The sequence below is a fragment of the Rhincodon typus genome, chromosome 6 (genome assembly GCF_021869965.1).
Source record: "Rhincodon typus isolate 14 chromosome 6, sRhiTyp1.1, whole genome shotgun sequence".
In the NCBI taxonomy this organism is placed as follows: domain Eukaryota; kingdom Metazoa; phylum Chordata; class Chondrichthyes; order Orectolobiformes; family Rhincodontidae; genus Rhincodon; species Rhincodon typus.
In genome coordinates this window covers 54,944,152-54,956,890 of record NC_063337.1, presented here as the reverse complement: position 1 = coordinate 54,956,890, position 12,739 = coordinate 54,944,152, and the positions used below count along the sequence as shown (strand labels likewise).

General features: G+C 40.3%; 1 long non-coding RNA gene across 1 annotated transcript in view; it reads left to right on the top strand.

Annotated features, from left to right (window-relative positions):
- Positions 1–877: 877 nt before the first annotated feature.
- Positions 878–12,739, top strand: part of LOC125483377 — a 74,738-nt gene continuing 62,876 nt past the window's right edge. Inside the window, exon 1 of the long non-coding RNA XR_007262334.1 lies at positions 878–1,068. This is a non-coding gene — a long non-coding RNA (uncharacterized LOC125483377). The remainder of the gene's footprint in view (positions 1,069–12,739) is intronic.

Genomic DNA, 12,739 nt, shown 5'->3' with positions numbered 1-12,739 from the left:
CTAACACCATGCTGTCCCCATCCTGGGAATATTTAATGGGGACAGTACTGAGGAAGCTTTACTTTTTGTTTAAAAGAATAGAGACAGCATTACTCTGTATTTAACCCCTTGCTCTCCCTGTCTTGGGAATGTTTGATGGGGGACAGTGAAGAGTGAGTTTTATTCTGTTTCTAACCCCGTGCTGTCCCAATCGTGGGAGTGTTTGATGAGGACAGGTAGAGACAGCTTTCATTTCAGTTGAAGAGTAGAGGATGCTTCACTCTGCGCCTAACCCTGTGCTGTCCATGTTCTGGGGGTGTTTGATGGAGAGTGTCAAGGGGCATTTACTTTCTGTTTACTTTTTTTAAAAGAGTAGAGAGAGCTTTAACTTCAGAGATTTACTCTGTTGTCTAACCCTGTGCCGTCCCTGTCCAGAAGAGTTTGATGGGTCCAGTGTAGGGAGAGCTTTACTCTGTATCTCATCATAAACTATATCTGTCCTAGCAGTGTTTCATGGGGCAGTGTTGAAAAAGCTCTCTCTGCACTGTCTCCCCAATCAAACACTCCCAGGACTGACATATGAGAGAAGACTGGATCAACTGGGCTTGTATCTAGTCCCGTGTTGTCCTTGTCCTGGGTGGTGAAATGTTGGGGAACAAGATGGTGTGGAGGTACCAGACGGGAACAGTGTGGAAGGGCTGACTGGCCTCCCTCTCGCCGTGTTTTAAATCTTGCTGTGCCTTCCTTCTCTTTCTCCCAGCGTTGATCGGTCATATCCAGTAGCTGAAGAAGTCAGGCCCTCAGGTCGTCGACACTCACACAGCGGCGCGGGGTGGGGGGGAGGTGGCAACGTCACCGTCCTGTGCGATCTCCACGTCGTGCTCCGGGACTACCCGGGTGAAGCTGGGCCGCTCCCCGCGGGAGAACCAACACCTCGCGGGAGGCAAAAAACCCAGCGACCGTTGGCAGCGCGCGCCGACTGAGTCCGTGCACCTGCGCGACGACCGCCTGGAAGATTCTGGAAAGTACAGTGCGAGGTCATAACGGCGTGGAGGACGACAGGTACCATGGTGGAGCTCTCGCTGGACGGTAAGGGGGAAATTTGGGGATGGGGGACTGGCTGGGAGTAGTGGTTATCGTCGTCGACGACTCCTGGCGATGAGATTGGGAAAGTGGTCAGACAGGTAATGTGCCAAATGGGTAGGGTGCCAGGTAAGAAATATGCTACGGAAGTGACAGAGTGCATAAGATAGGTTCGGGCCGCGTTGGGGCGGTTGGTTGTTTCAGAGTTCGTGGCGGGTGTTTTTGGGGCCGGTGAAAGATAGTTCCAGAAGCTTGATTCACTAGCAATGAAGGAAGGACTTCACTGTTGACGAAGCTTCCACTTGAGTCAGGTGCATGCTTTAACCATGCCCCCCAAAACAAGTCAATGTGCCAGTAAAACAGCTCACATTCTGTTAGATGGAGTGAGTTAAAATCTCCCCTTACCATGTCGATCAACAAATCAGATGTCAGGATTATCTGAGTTAATGGCTAGGTAAAAATATTACATGTGGTATAAACTTACAGGCTGTCATTACCCTAGAACCTTTCAAAATGTCAGGAAAGTCGAGTAGTGGAATAGTTTTGTTTGATCGTTTAAAATATACTCAAATCCACAGCAAAGAACATGGGTTTGCATCAGTTGGTACACACACTGTTATTTATCACAATGCTTCTGATACAAAATATGCCTATTTGTTATGGAAGTTTTTATTTGCATCAGTCATGACAATTATCTGCAAATGATAGAACACTCACTATTTTACTGATGGTGTTGATTTATTGAAGATTACAAATATTTCAATTTAACAAAATGTAACAATTCCTTAATTGAACATAACTCAAACAATGCTCAGCCCAAGTTCTATTGACCTACTTTTGAGGCTAAGACATGCAATTAGCATTGTAGTGACCCTACTAATTGCACTGATCCATGTTTTCCAGCCCATGACTCTTGTTGATGTTTGTGGGGTCAGTAGGTGGAAAATATCTAAATTGGTTGGGCCAGCAAGTCATGTCTGTCTACTGGTGCAATCTGGACATGTATCTGCCATTTGGAGCTGGATATTCTGGCATTTGCACTCCTTGAGATGGGGTGATGGGGTGTTGGTGTGGGCTCAGTTACTCAGGTGCATCTATGTAGAGTTCAGTCCTAATCTTGATCGGCTTACAGGATTGCTTCAAGTGAGACCCCTTTCCAGCCATTATGCCTGAGCTCACTCAGTTTACCAACCTTTTCGGTCCTGACTAAACCAAGACATAGGAAGCTTCCAGCATACAAATCTCTGCACCCTGATACTCCCCCTCCTTGGACTATTCTGTTTGCGCAGAACGGTGCAGGCAGAGATTACCCTCTTTCAGAGAAATACTCAAACAGCAGAGATCCATCATAGTTTGTTTTCTATTGAGTTTTGCTGAGATCCTGCTGAAGTTAGGGTGTGAATCTGATGGAACCCGGAGAAAAGTCCAAGCCAGTAATTCTTTTGGCAACCCATGGGAGACTTAGATTTTTAAAATATTAACAGTGGAAGAATTTAATTGATTATTGCTCTCTTTCAATATTCAAATGATCTTGAGAATGACTCATAAATTATATTGGGAGTGATTCTACTTTGAGGCACACCACAGGCGAACAATGAGCAGAGTGTGCCTGCCACTGCCTGTTTGTCGCATTTACAACAAATGGCTGACACCAGGCATTAGTTCTTCTGCAGCTCAGTAGTGGTAGAGGGTAGCAGATCAGCTGGTTTCCACACTGAGATGCATGATTGTCAAAGTGGGCAGTAGGACTGAGAGTTATGACTGATGCATGGTAGGAATTCAGGTAAGACATGCCATCCAGCTATTTAGGTTGGTAAGAACTTCATAGATCTCATAAATCTGTTTCCATGCAGATCAGGGCAATGTATACCTGAGATACAAGGGATGATGCTGCTATTTCTAAAAGTAGCAAACACCTCTAAAGCTTCCAAATAAGTCATTCCAATTACAGTTAATGTATAAAGAAGGAAATGCTAAGAGCTCTCAACATTGGAGGCAGTAGCTGAAGCATCATAGCCTTGATCTATGGGAGACAAAGAACAACTTCAATCTCTTTCAGTGATGCACGATATCCAGTCATTTCAATTACTTCTTCCTCTAAAGGAACACAGAGCAAAAGATCTAAGTTCTGGGTCTCATATGCAATTTCCAAAAGTAAACAGTGATCTAAGAGCAAATCAGCAGGCATACATGAATCAAATCTACTGTGCCTGGAGTGTGCTCTTGACTTGATGTTGGATAATGGGGTTTAACTCTCCCTAACTGACAGGAGTGGCTGTATGATTAAAATTACCTTGGTAAACTCAAGTTCCAATCTGGTTATTTCTTAACTTGGGAAAACTAGAATCATTCCCTACCATTAGGACATTGATGCCATTTCAACCATAATTCAGTGAGATGCCTGGCTAATATATGTTTATGAGATTATGGGACCGTGAATACTCCAAGCTCCAGAAGTGAAATGTTATGATCTAGTATCTAACCCTTTCACATAAGACAGCCTGCCTATTTTCTTTGCAGCTTAACGAAGCATGTCTTCAATGTGGCCTGAATTTTGCCTGTATGGCTCGTCAGTGGAAAGTGAATGATGCCTGCATTAAAGAAGTCAGACCTGAAATTGATGACTGGGGTGTGGTATGAGTGGTTAAATGTCGTTTGGCCCAATGTCCAATCAAAAGTCAATTCTAAATAAGACGGCTTTTTTTTTGCTGTTGGAGCTGAAGGTAGTGCAGTTGAAAGTGTTTTAGTCACAATATACTGAAGACAGAAATAGGAACATTAATGTAATGGGTCAATAGAGGATTTAGGAAAATATATTATTGAAGAGAACAAACGCCCAGCTTCAGCATCTTAAAAAGAGGCTCAGCAATAGAATCCTCCACTGTGGCTGGCTTTCCTCCTTTTCTCGGTAATTGTTACTTGTGCCTCAATGAATGGCAAACATCTGAAGAATCCAGAGTCCTATTCCGTTGCTGAACTTGTTGCAGGGTTGTTCTGGCCACCTCAGTAGTGGATGTCCATGAATATTGTTGTGGCAGTGTGATGGCAAATCATTTCCCTTCATTACGGGGGCATGACTGCCCTGTTTCTACTCAATGAAAAGGCAGAAAATTAATCCCAATATTTTTAACACTTTGTAGACCAGAATGGCATTGTTGTACTAACCCAGTATTTTTGTTCACCAAGTGATACATTTTATAGATTTAATCCAAAAGACCCTCCTGGCTATTAATTTAAACAATCAAGAAAACCTGTTTAGTACACATACAAATTTCTGATACGTGCTTACTGTGAGAAAACTTTCCATTAACTTTGTATTGCACAGTGGTCAATGCCATTATGTTTCTACAATGATATTAAATTGTTGTAGGATGCAAATAAGATTAGCTTGTCAAAGCTTTGTTGAGCTGATATACAATATTCAGTTCTGCATCTTGATAATTTTTTGACTGTTAATAGGTAACTATCTTTGCCTTCAATAAACCTATGGCTACAGTCTGCAAAGATGAACTTACAGCACTATTCAGTTCAAGGACGCAATGTCCTGTTTCAATCGACTGATGTATGAAATATAAAAGTAGGGAAATTTAATGAGATAGAACAACAAAATTGATTGTCTAGAAAAAGCACTTGAAAGGACACTTAAAATAACATGTCAATCACTCTGTCTTAGCAGGTTATCTAATGCTTTGTCATTTAATATGGCAACATGAATACCGAATGCCACAGGAACCATATACACATCATTAGATAATCAAGCTGACAAGAATAGGATTATAGAGGACTTCAGGCTAACCAGTTTTTACACATGAAACAATTGTAGACCATTGTCTCCTCTGCTATATCATACAGCAGATTTGTTCATTAAAAACTATAAATTTGGCATTAGATATGATAATATTCTTATTTCACCCATAAAAACATTCAATCACTGCAATATTAAATTTTTGCAATGGTGCCCTCATGTAACTGATATATTTTTCAATTAAGTCCATTGAGTTTGCTTATATTTACTTGTAGCATTCAAAGTTTACCTTGCTATGTTTTTTCTTAACTTCTGTTAGCTAGTATTGAAGAAAAAGAACAGAAGCAGAGTTTTCCATTTTTAACAAGTCTTAAGATGATTGTTAATAATGCACAACAATCTCAGATATGCTTTTCTACTTAAGTACTTACTTTAATCACAATCGAGTAAGTTATTTTTTCACATTTGAGTATTGAGTCATCAGCCAGATACTTTCTAAAATATATTCCATACCTTAGTATCTTTACTTATGACTTGATGATATATAAGTAGGTGCAATGGGAAAAATATTTCATTTTCCTGCGCAAATGCTTCACCTTAACGGGTATTACATATAAAAATAATATTCAGAACACATCTAAAGCTTTTTAACATGTACAATTGTTTGAAAAAATATTTAATTTCTTGGAATAATATAACTTCCTTTTGCAAATTGAAACAGGAATAGCATACCTCAGCATCTAACTGGGTACCTTACAGTACTTTGGACCTAACATTGAGTGCAACAACTTTGGATCATAAGCTTTATCCTTATTAGTATAGAGGATTGCACAGGACATGCAGCACAGAAATGCGTCATTTGACTGAAGCAGGTGTTTATCCTCTATCCGAGCTTCCTCCCATCTTTTTTCATCCTAATTTACCATCATAAGCCTCTGTTACCTTCTCCCACAAAAGCTGGTCTAACTTTCCCTAAAATCTATGTATACTACTGAATTCATTGTGGGGAGGCAATACCTTAGTGGTATCATCACTGGATTGTTAATCCAGAGATCCAGATAATATCACAGGCTCATAATTCTGCCACGGCAGTTGGTGGAATTTGAATTCAATAAAATCTCACTAAATAAAGAGTCTAACGATGACCATAAATCTATTGCTGATTGTTGAGGAAAATCCCACCATATTCACTAATGCCTTTTAGGTAAGAAACTGCCATCTTTACATGGTCTGGCCTACATGTGTGACTCTAGATCTGTAGTTATGTGGTTGACTCTTAACGGTCTTCAGGGCAATTAGCAATTCCCTCCTTCTGTGAATGAATAAAAAATATTCTTATGGTTTTGATTCTTATTTTGTTTTCTCTCCTTCACTTTACATTTTATTCCATTTCTACATCCTCTAGACTCATTCTTGTTTCTTTATTTGAGCATTAAATTGGAGTGTCAAACGGCTGTGGTGCTCTTGATTCCAGTAGGTTGTGTACAATTTTATTTCATCATAACGTCTATCTCCCTCATCACTCAAGCTGCCCTGTTTTTGGCTCCCTTGCCTTTGTCCCTTATTGGAATGAACCTCGCCTGCTCCTGAAACATCGATTCCTTAAATATCACCAACTGTTCCATTATAGATGTTCGTGACAGCCTCTGGTTCCATCTTATCCTGGCCAGATTTGTTCTCATCACATAGAATTAGCCTCTTCCAATTTAAGTACAACATTAAATTACTCGTTGCTGTTCTCCATTACTATCCTAAGCCTAATGCTGTGATGGCCGTTCTTGCCAAATTTTCACCTAAAGACAGTTGATTTACTTGGCCCACCTCATTTCCCAGTGCCAGATCCAACAATGCCTCTTTACCAGTTGGATCAATAATATATTGATCAAGGAAGGTCTCCTAACACAGGATAACAAACTGAAATTCCTTCCCTTCCTTACTGTTTGCTCGAACATGATCAAAGTTGAAATAAGTGTAAGTAAAGACCTCTGCATCACCGCTGCATAGTTCTTGTATGTCTTTGATTTCCCTGCAGTTTGCTCCTCCATCTTGGTCTCACGATTTGCATACCTGTGTTATATTCCAAATAGTATGATCTTACCTTTTTTGCTTCTGAGCTCTATTCAAGTGAGTCTGACCTTGTCCTCTTCAGGGAATCCTCTTCCCAACACCACAATGTCATCCCTGATCATTACTGCCATCCCAGCTACCATTTTTCCTTCTTTATCTTTGCTGAAAACTTTAGATCTTTTTGTACTAAGTATTCACTCTTCATCAGTTTTAAGCCACCTTTCAATTATTTTCATGGGAAATTACCTGCAAATTTTTCAATGAAATAGCTGATCTAGTATTCTAAGAAATAACTTCTAGATTGTATTTAAATAAAAGTTGTGTCTTGCATGTATCATGTTTCGTTATTTCATTTTTTTTACTATCTGCAGCCAAACGATGATAATAAGAATTGAAATATGATGTGGCTGAATCAGTAACATATTAAAGAATGACACCCAATGCATTGGCTTCTACAAGTCAGGTTATTGCAGTTTAGAAGGAAGTAGTTGGAATTAGTGATTGACTGAAGCAGAAACCTAATTGCCAAATATTCATCAAATACCTGACCTTTTAATGTGAAAATATTGATAAGTATCAAAAAATACCAAGAGAGAATCAATCATTTGCAGAAAATTGGACAACCACATTTTTCCCAAATTTGACAATTAACAAATTATCATACAGAATTGATTAATCAAATTACTCATTAGCCTTTATAGGTAAAATCTTGGGTCCCTGTTGTGGTGCAGTGGTAGTGTTCCTACCCCTAGACTGAGAAACCTGGGTTCAAGACCTGTGTAAAAACATCTTGAACAGGTTGATTAGGGAAAAATAGGTGAATAAAAGGAAGAATGATAGGCAGAATCTTACAGGGGACTGAGTGACCTGTGCTATGGGGAAATGTGTGGCAGAATCAGGCATCAAATATGCCAAAGGCCCATCTTGACATCAAACTCATTTTGCTCCATTTTATTTCAAGTGGCAGAGCAAGATTCTCACCAGGCAGCGGCAACGTGCCAGTTGATGGGGATTAATGCTTACTAAATGTCTTGTCAATGGTACAACTTGTCTCATTAATATTCAGCCTCCTATTCTTACAAAACTCAGGAAAATTCGACAAGAAACCAGAGTGAGTAGCAGGCAGATTGGGCTTGCTGCTTGGTCTGAAGGACCACCATATCAAGACACACTCCATGAGCTCCAGCCACACACCCTACATCTATAAATATTGGCGTCTGACGTGTGCCAGCCTGTAAAAACCATTGTGGCACATCTTCAGTGCAGTTCCAGAACACTTCTGCACTTCAGTGCCACACCTCGGGCTACACTGGCAACTATCATTGTAATGCTGCTGCAAGGACATTGTATGCTCAGGGACATGGGTAGGGGTAGATACAGTTTGGAAGTTGTTGCGATTGATAATAAATCAGCTATTTGACTCATACATTTTGCGGATACGTTCTGGTAGCAATAACAGTAACATGGCTTAAAACTGGCAGCTTATATCTGTGGTGGTTTGAATAGTTAATGCGAGAAATACTTACGTAAAGTTTTCCCAGGTTGATGTTTCCTTCTATTTGGATTTTTTTTGTTTGTTCATGAGATATGAGTGTCAGTGACTGGGCCAGCATTTAAAGCCCATCCAAGTTGCCCTTGAAAAGGTATTGGTGAGCTTTCTTCTTGAACCATAGCAGTCCGTGTGCTGTTGGTAGACCCACAATACCATTAGAGTGAGAGTTCCAAATTTTGGCCTGGAAGGAAAAGTGAGATATTTCCAAGTCAAAATGGTGAATGGTTTATGGGGGAATTTTCAGGTGGTGGTGTTCCCATGTGTCTGCTGCCCTTGTCATTCTGGATGGTAGTGGTTGTGGGTTTGGGAGTTGCTAAGGAACTGTTAGAGGGAGAGAGATGTCAAAGAGGAGTCTCCAGTCCTGTGTCCAGCAGCACAACTCGATTTTTATTCAGAGCTCTTTATCATGCAGCACGGGAGAGGTTCCTGAAACAATGTCCCCTGAACACTCTGCAACTCCCAGTCAAGTACAGCATTTTTATACATTTTGCATTATTTAATTACATGCAACAGTGATGTTATTGTTAGCCATGGTCAGAAATCACACGACACCAGGTTATAGTCTAACAGGTTTGTTTGAAAACACAAGCTTTTGGAGCCTCAGTCCTCTTCAGGTGTTACTGAGAGAGGTAATATCAGACACAGAATTTATAAGTAAAAGATCAAAGGTTCACACCATTGATGAGGATTGATGGTGTCCTGTGATTTCTGACCTCGTCCACCCCAGACAAAACCCGTACCTCCACATCATTGTTAGCCATGTCCCCCTAGTTTAGACATCTGATCCTGTAAACAAATGATCCATGATGGGCATCTCCATAGACAGCCCTAGGTCCTCTCATGATCGTATGATGCTTACCTGACATCTTTGCCCTAGTCCTTGGGATCTTGCCACGGATGCTGTATTCATTCACATTCCAATATACTGACAACTATCCTCCTTCCCAGACATTTGCCAGCTGCATCATGTTAATTGATACTTGCTTGTCGTTAAAGGCCTGTAGTGCAATTTATATTTCCTTAAACTTATCACAGGAGATAAAAAAAAGCTAAAATTGCTATCAAATGAATAATATCAGTTCCGAAATAAAGTTTGTTATATGTGAAGTTATATATTTACATCTAATGTTATAATTCTTTGACGAGGCTTACACATTACAGCGATCAAACAAACACAGTCTCTAGCTGCAAGTTGGTTCAAGACAGAAGTCTGATTCTCAGGTGGGCTCCCCATCTTTACTTTAAATACCTTCCACACAAATTTTCCGACTAAATAGCAAATATTCAAACTTCATTGATAAGGATGAAATTCAATCACTTTTACACTTTCAGTGTGCTGAGCTGTGAAACTAGAGTTGTTTGTTTTCCATGTTTAACAACTGTTTGCTCTCTTAGAGGTTGTCTGTTTACACCGTTTGCTGCTCCATTTTCCTTGCCAATGAGGAGGCCTGTTTTTACTGTTTATGGTTGGCTGCTCGTAAGAATTCAACTAAATCCCTGCATGATGTCTTATATGTTTACATTTTTAATTTCACACTACCCATAAGGGTATGTTTAATATATTATGACAATTACCCAAAGAGTTTAGATTATTGTGGGATCATACTTTTCTTTTGGTTTTTTCTAAAGTACAAACTTCAGGCTGGTTAATCATTGGATCATAGACAGTGTGGATGCAGGTCATTTGGTCCATTGAGTCCACACCAACCCCGACAAAGAACATCCCACCCAGATCCGCTGAAGAACATCCCTACCCTATCCCTCTAAGCCTACATTTCCCATGACTAACCTAGCTAGCCTGCACATCTTTTGGGCTGTGGGAGGAAACCGGAGCACACAGAGGAAACCCATGCCAGCACAGGGAGAACGTGTAAACTTCACACTGTCGACTGAGGGCAGAATTGAAGCTAGGTCCCTGACACTGTGAGGCAGCAGTGACCACTGAGCTGTCATACCAATGTCTAATATACCATGGTTATCGAAAGCGTGCGCGTGTGTGCATGTGTGTGTGTGTGTTTCTACCCTGTATTAAATGAAACTTTTACATTAGTTTGCTAAAAAAAAAGCACATATGTGCCTCACTGTTTACACTCCCCTGTCTTCTGTCAGAGATCTTTCATTATCTTAACTGGTGACTCTGTATGGAGACTACAGGCCTGGCTGTGAACACCTGCTGTATGTAGCTGCCAACCCCTTTTGGCTGTCTTGTGACAGCTAAAATGCCCCTGCTGGCTATTTTAAGTCAACTTTAGTCATGGGGAAGCTGCAACAAGAGTCTTGATGAATTTCTGCACTGCATCTTGTAGATGTATACACTGCTGGTACCTATAATCAATGGTGGAGGGAGTGTATGTTTGTGGATGTGGTGCCACTCAAGTGGGCTACTTTTTCCTGAATAGTATCAGGCTTCTTGCATCTTGTTGGAGTTGCACTCATCCAGGCATGTGTGTGGTATTCAAAATGCACTTTTGACTTGAGCCTTGCAGATGGTGGACAGGCTTTGGGAAGTCAGGAGATGTATTATTCAATGCAGAATTCCTATCCTCTGACCTGCTCTTTTCATCACTGTATTCATATGGCCAGCCCTGTTAAATTTCTGATTAATGGTAATCCCCAGGATGTTGATAGTTGGCAACAGTGACGGCAATGTCATTTAATGTTAAGGGGCCATGAGTAGATTCTCTCTCATTGGAGGTGGTCGTTGCCAGGCACTTCTGTGACATGAATGTTACTTGCCACTTGTCACCCCAAACCTTGATATGGCAAAATCTTGTTGTATGGATTGGGTTGCTTCTGTCCATGTTGTTGAGTTCTAGGAGTCAAATTATCTTGTTCCTTGCTGCTACTATTTCTTCACCTTGGATTGGAATTGTCCTGAGTGTAAATTTGAGGTGGACAGATGGTTTTCATTTTTTTTTCATGGAATCTGTTAAGTAAGGAGAGCAAGCATTCCAATCTACATCTAACATGCAACTCACAGGAGCAATTAGTGGAATATGTTGCATTTGAAACCTTCTTATGGCAGCACCTCAACTGAATCAATTGGAAGAGTTTCACTCAATAAATATTCAATTAGTATGTAAAGCAAGCTTCACTATTAATACCTACTGCACAGGAAGATGTCATGACATTTTTGATCAAATTAGGCTTGACGATCAGAATCATGTATCAATTACTTGATTGGTGACCAGGAATATCTCTAGTCATGGCTCATGACTCTAATAAGGCATCCTCATGCAGAGGAGGGGAATAAATATAATAAGGCATCGGGATGACAGGCATTCTTGTGGAGAAAACAGTAGGCATTTTTGCCTCATTTTAAATGTCTGGATAGATCTGATAGAGCCACTTTGTATACTCCAATGAAAGTTTCTAGCATAATTGTTACTTTTATTTCATCCATATAATGTAGGAGAAATTAGTACTTTCTGAAGGTGAAAATGATGATAATAATGATGGTGATAATGATGAACAAGATGGTGATGATATGCCGGAATGAGAGGAAATTGAGGTTTGTGTTGGAGAGCCATTAGCCTTGAGCTGAACACAAGAGGCAGCAACTTATGATTGAGTGTGTTCAGTAGACTAAAAATTGTAAAGTCAAATAATAATCTTCTCTTCCTTGTAACCTTAGATTTACCATCACTAAGGGGTTTCTGCATCTTGTCTTCATAATGTAGAGATCACACCCTGCAATGATTATCTTTCAAGTTTTAAGTTAAAAACATTCAAAGAGATGAAAGTTGAAATGTCTGTCACCAAACCTTTTTTGGAGATTTTTTTTCTTATGATGTATCAAAGCATCCCCAATGCTCCAGCACTGCAACTGTTTCTTTCCATCACGTTCACCATTGTGACATTTGCTTTCCATATTCCAATTCTTAATTTTTCCTGCTAATGTTATGAGGTACTCCCTGAATAACATGAATTCAGGATTGGTATCTGACAGTGTTCCTCTGGAGCATTGAAGAACTGAGGAAGTTCAAATCTCAGTGAGAGGTGAGCTTTCAGTTATTATTCTGGTGCATCTCCAAAGTGATCAGGACTGAAGCTCTCTCAGATGTTGACATTGGAGTAGGTTTTAAACCGGCTGTACTATTATCACAAAACACAGTGACATCTGTTCCTGTTCGTCATGGTTCACTGATGAAAAGCTTTTGTTTGGACGATACTGGATTGTCTCATTAAAGGCCATGTAGTGCCAATTAAATTTGAAATCCCTGATTGTAGTCCCAAGGCTGACCACTATCTGTTGAGGCTGTGCCTGCTGCCACTTTGAAGACCATTAACACGTCTAAACCTCTCACTGGAAT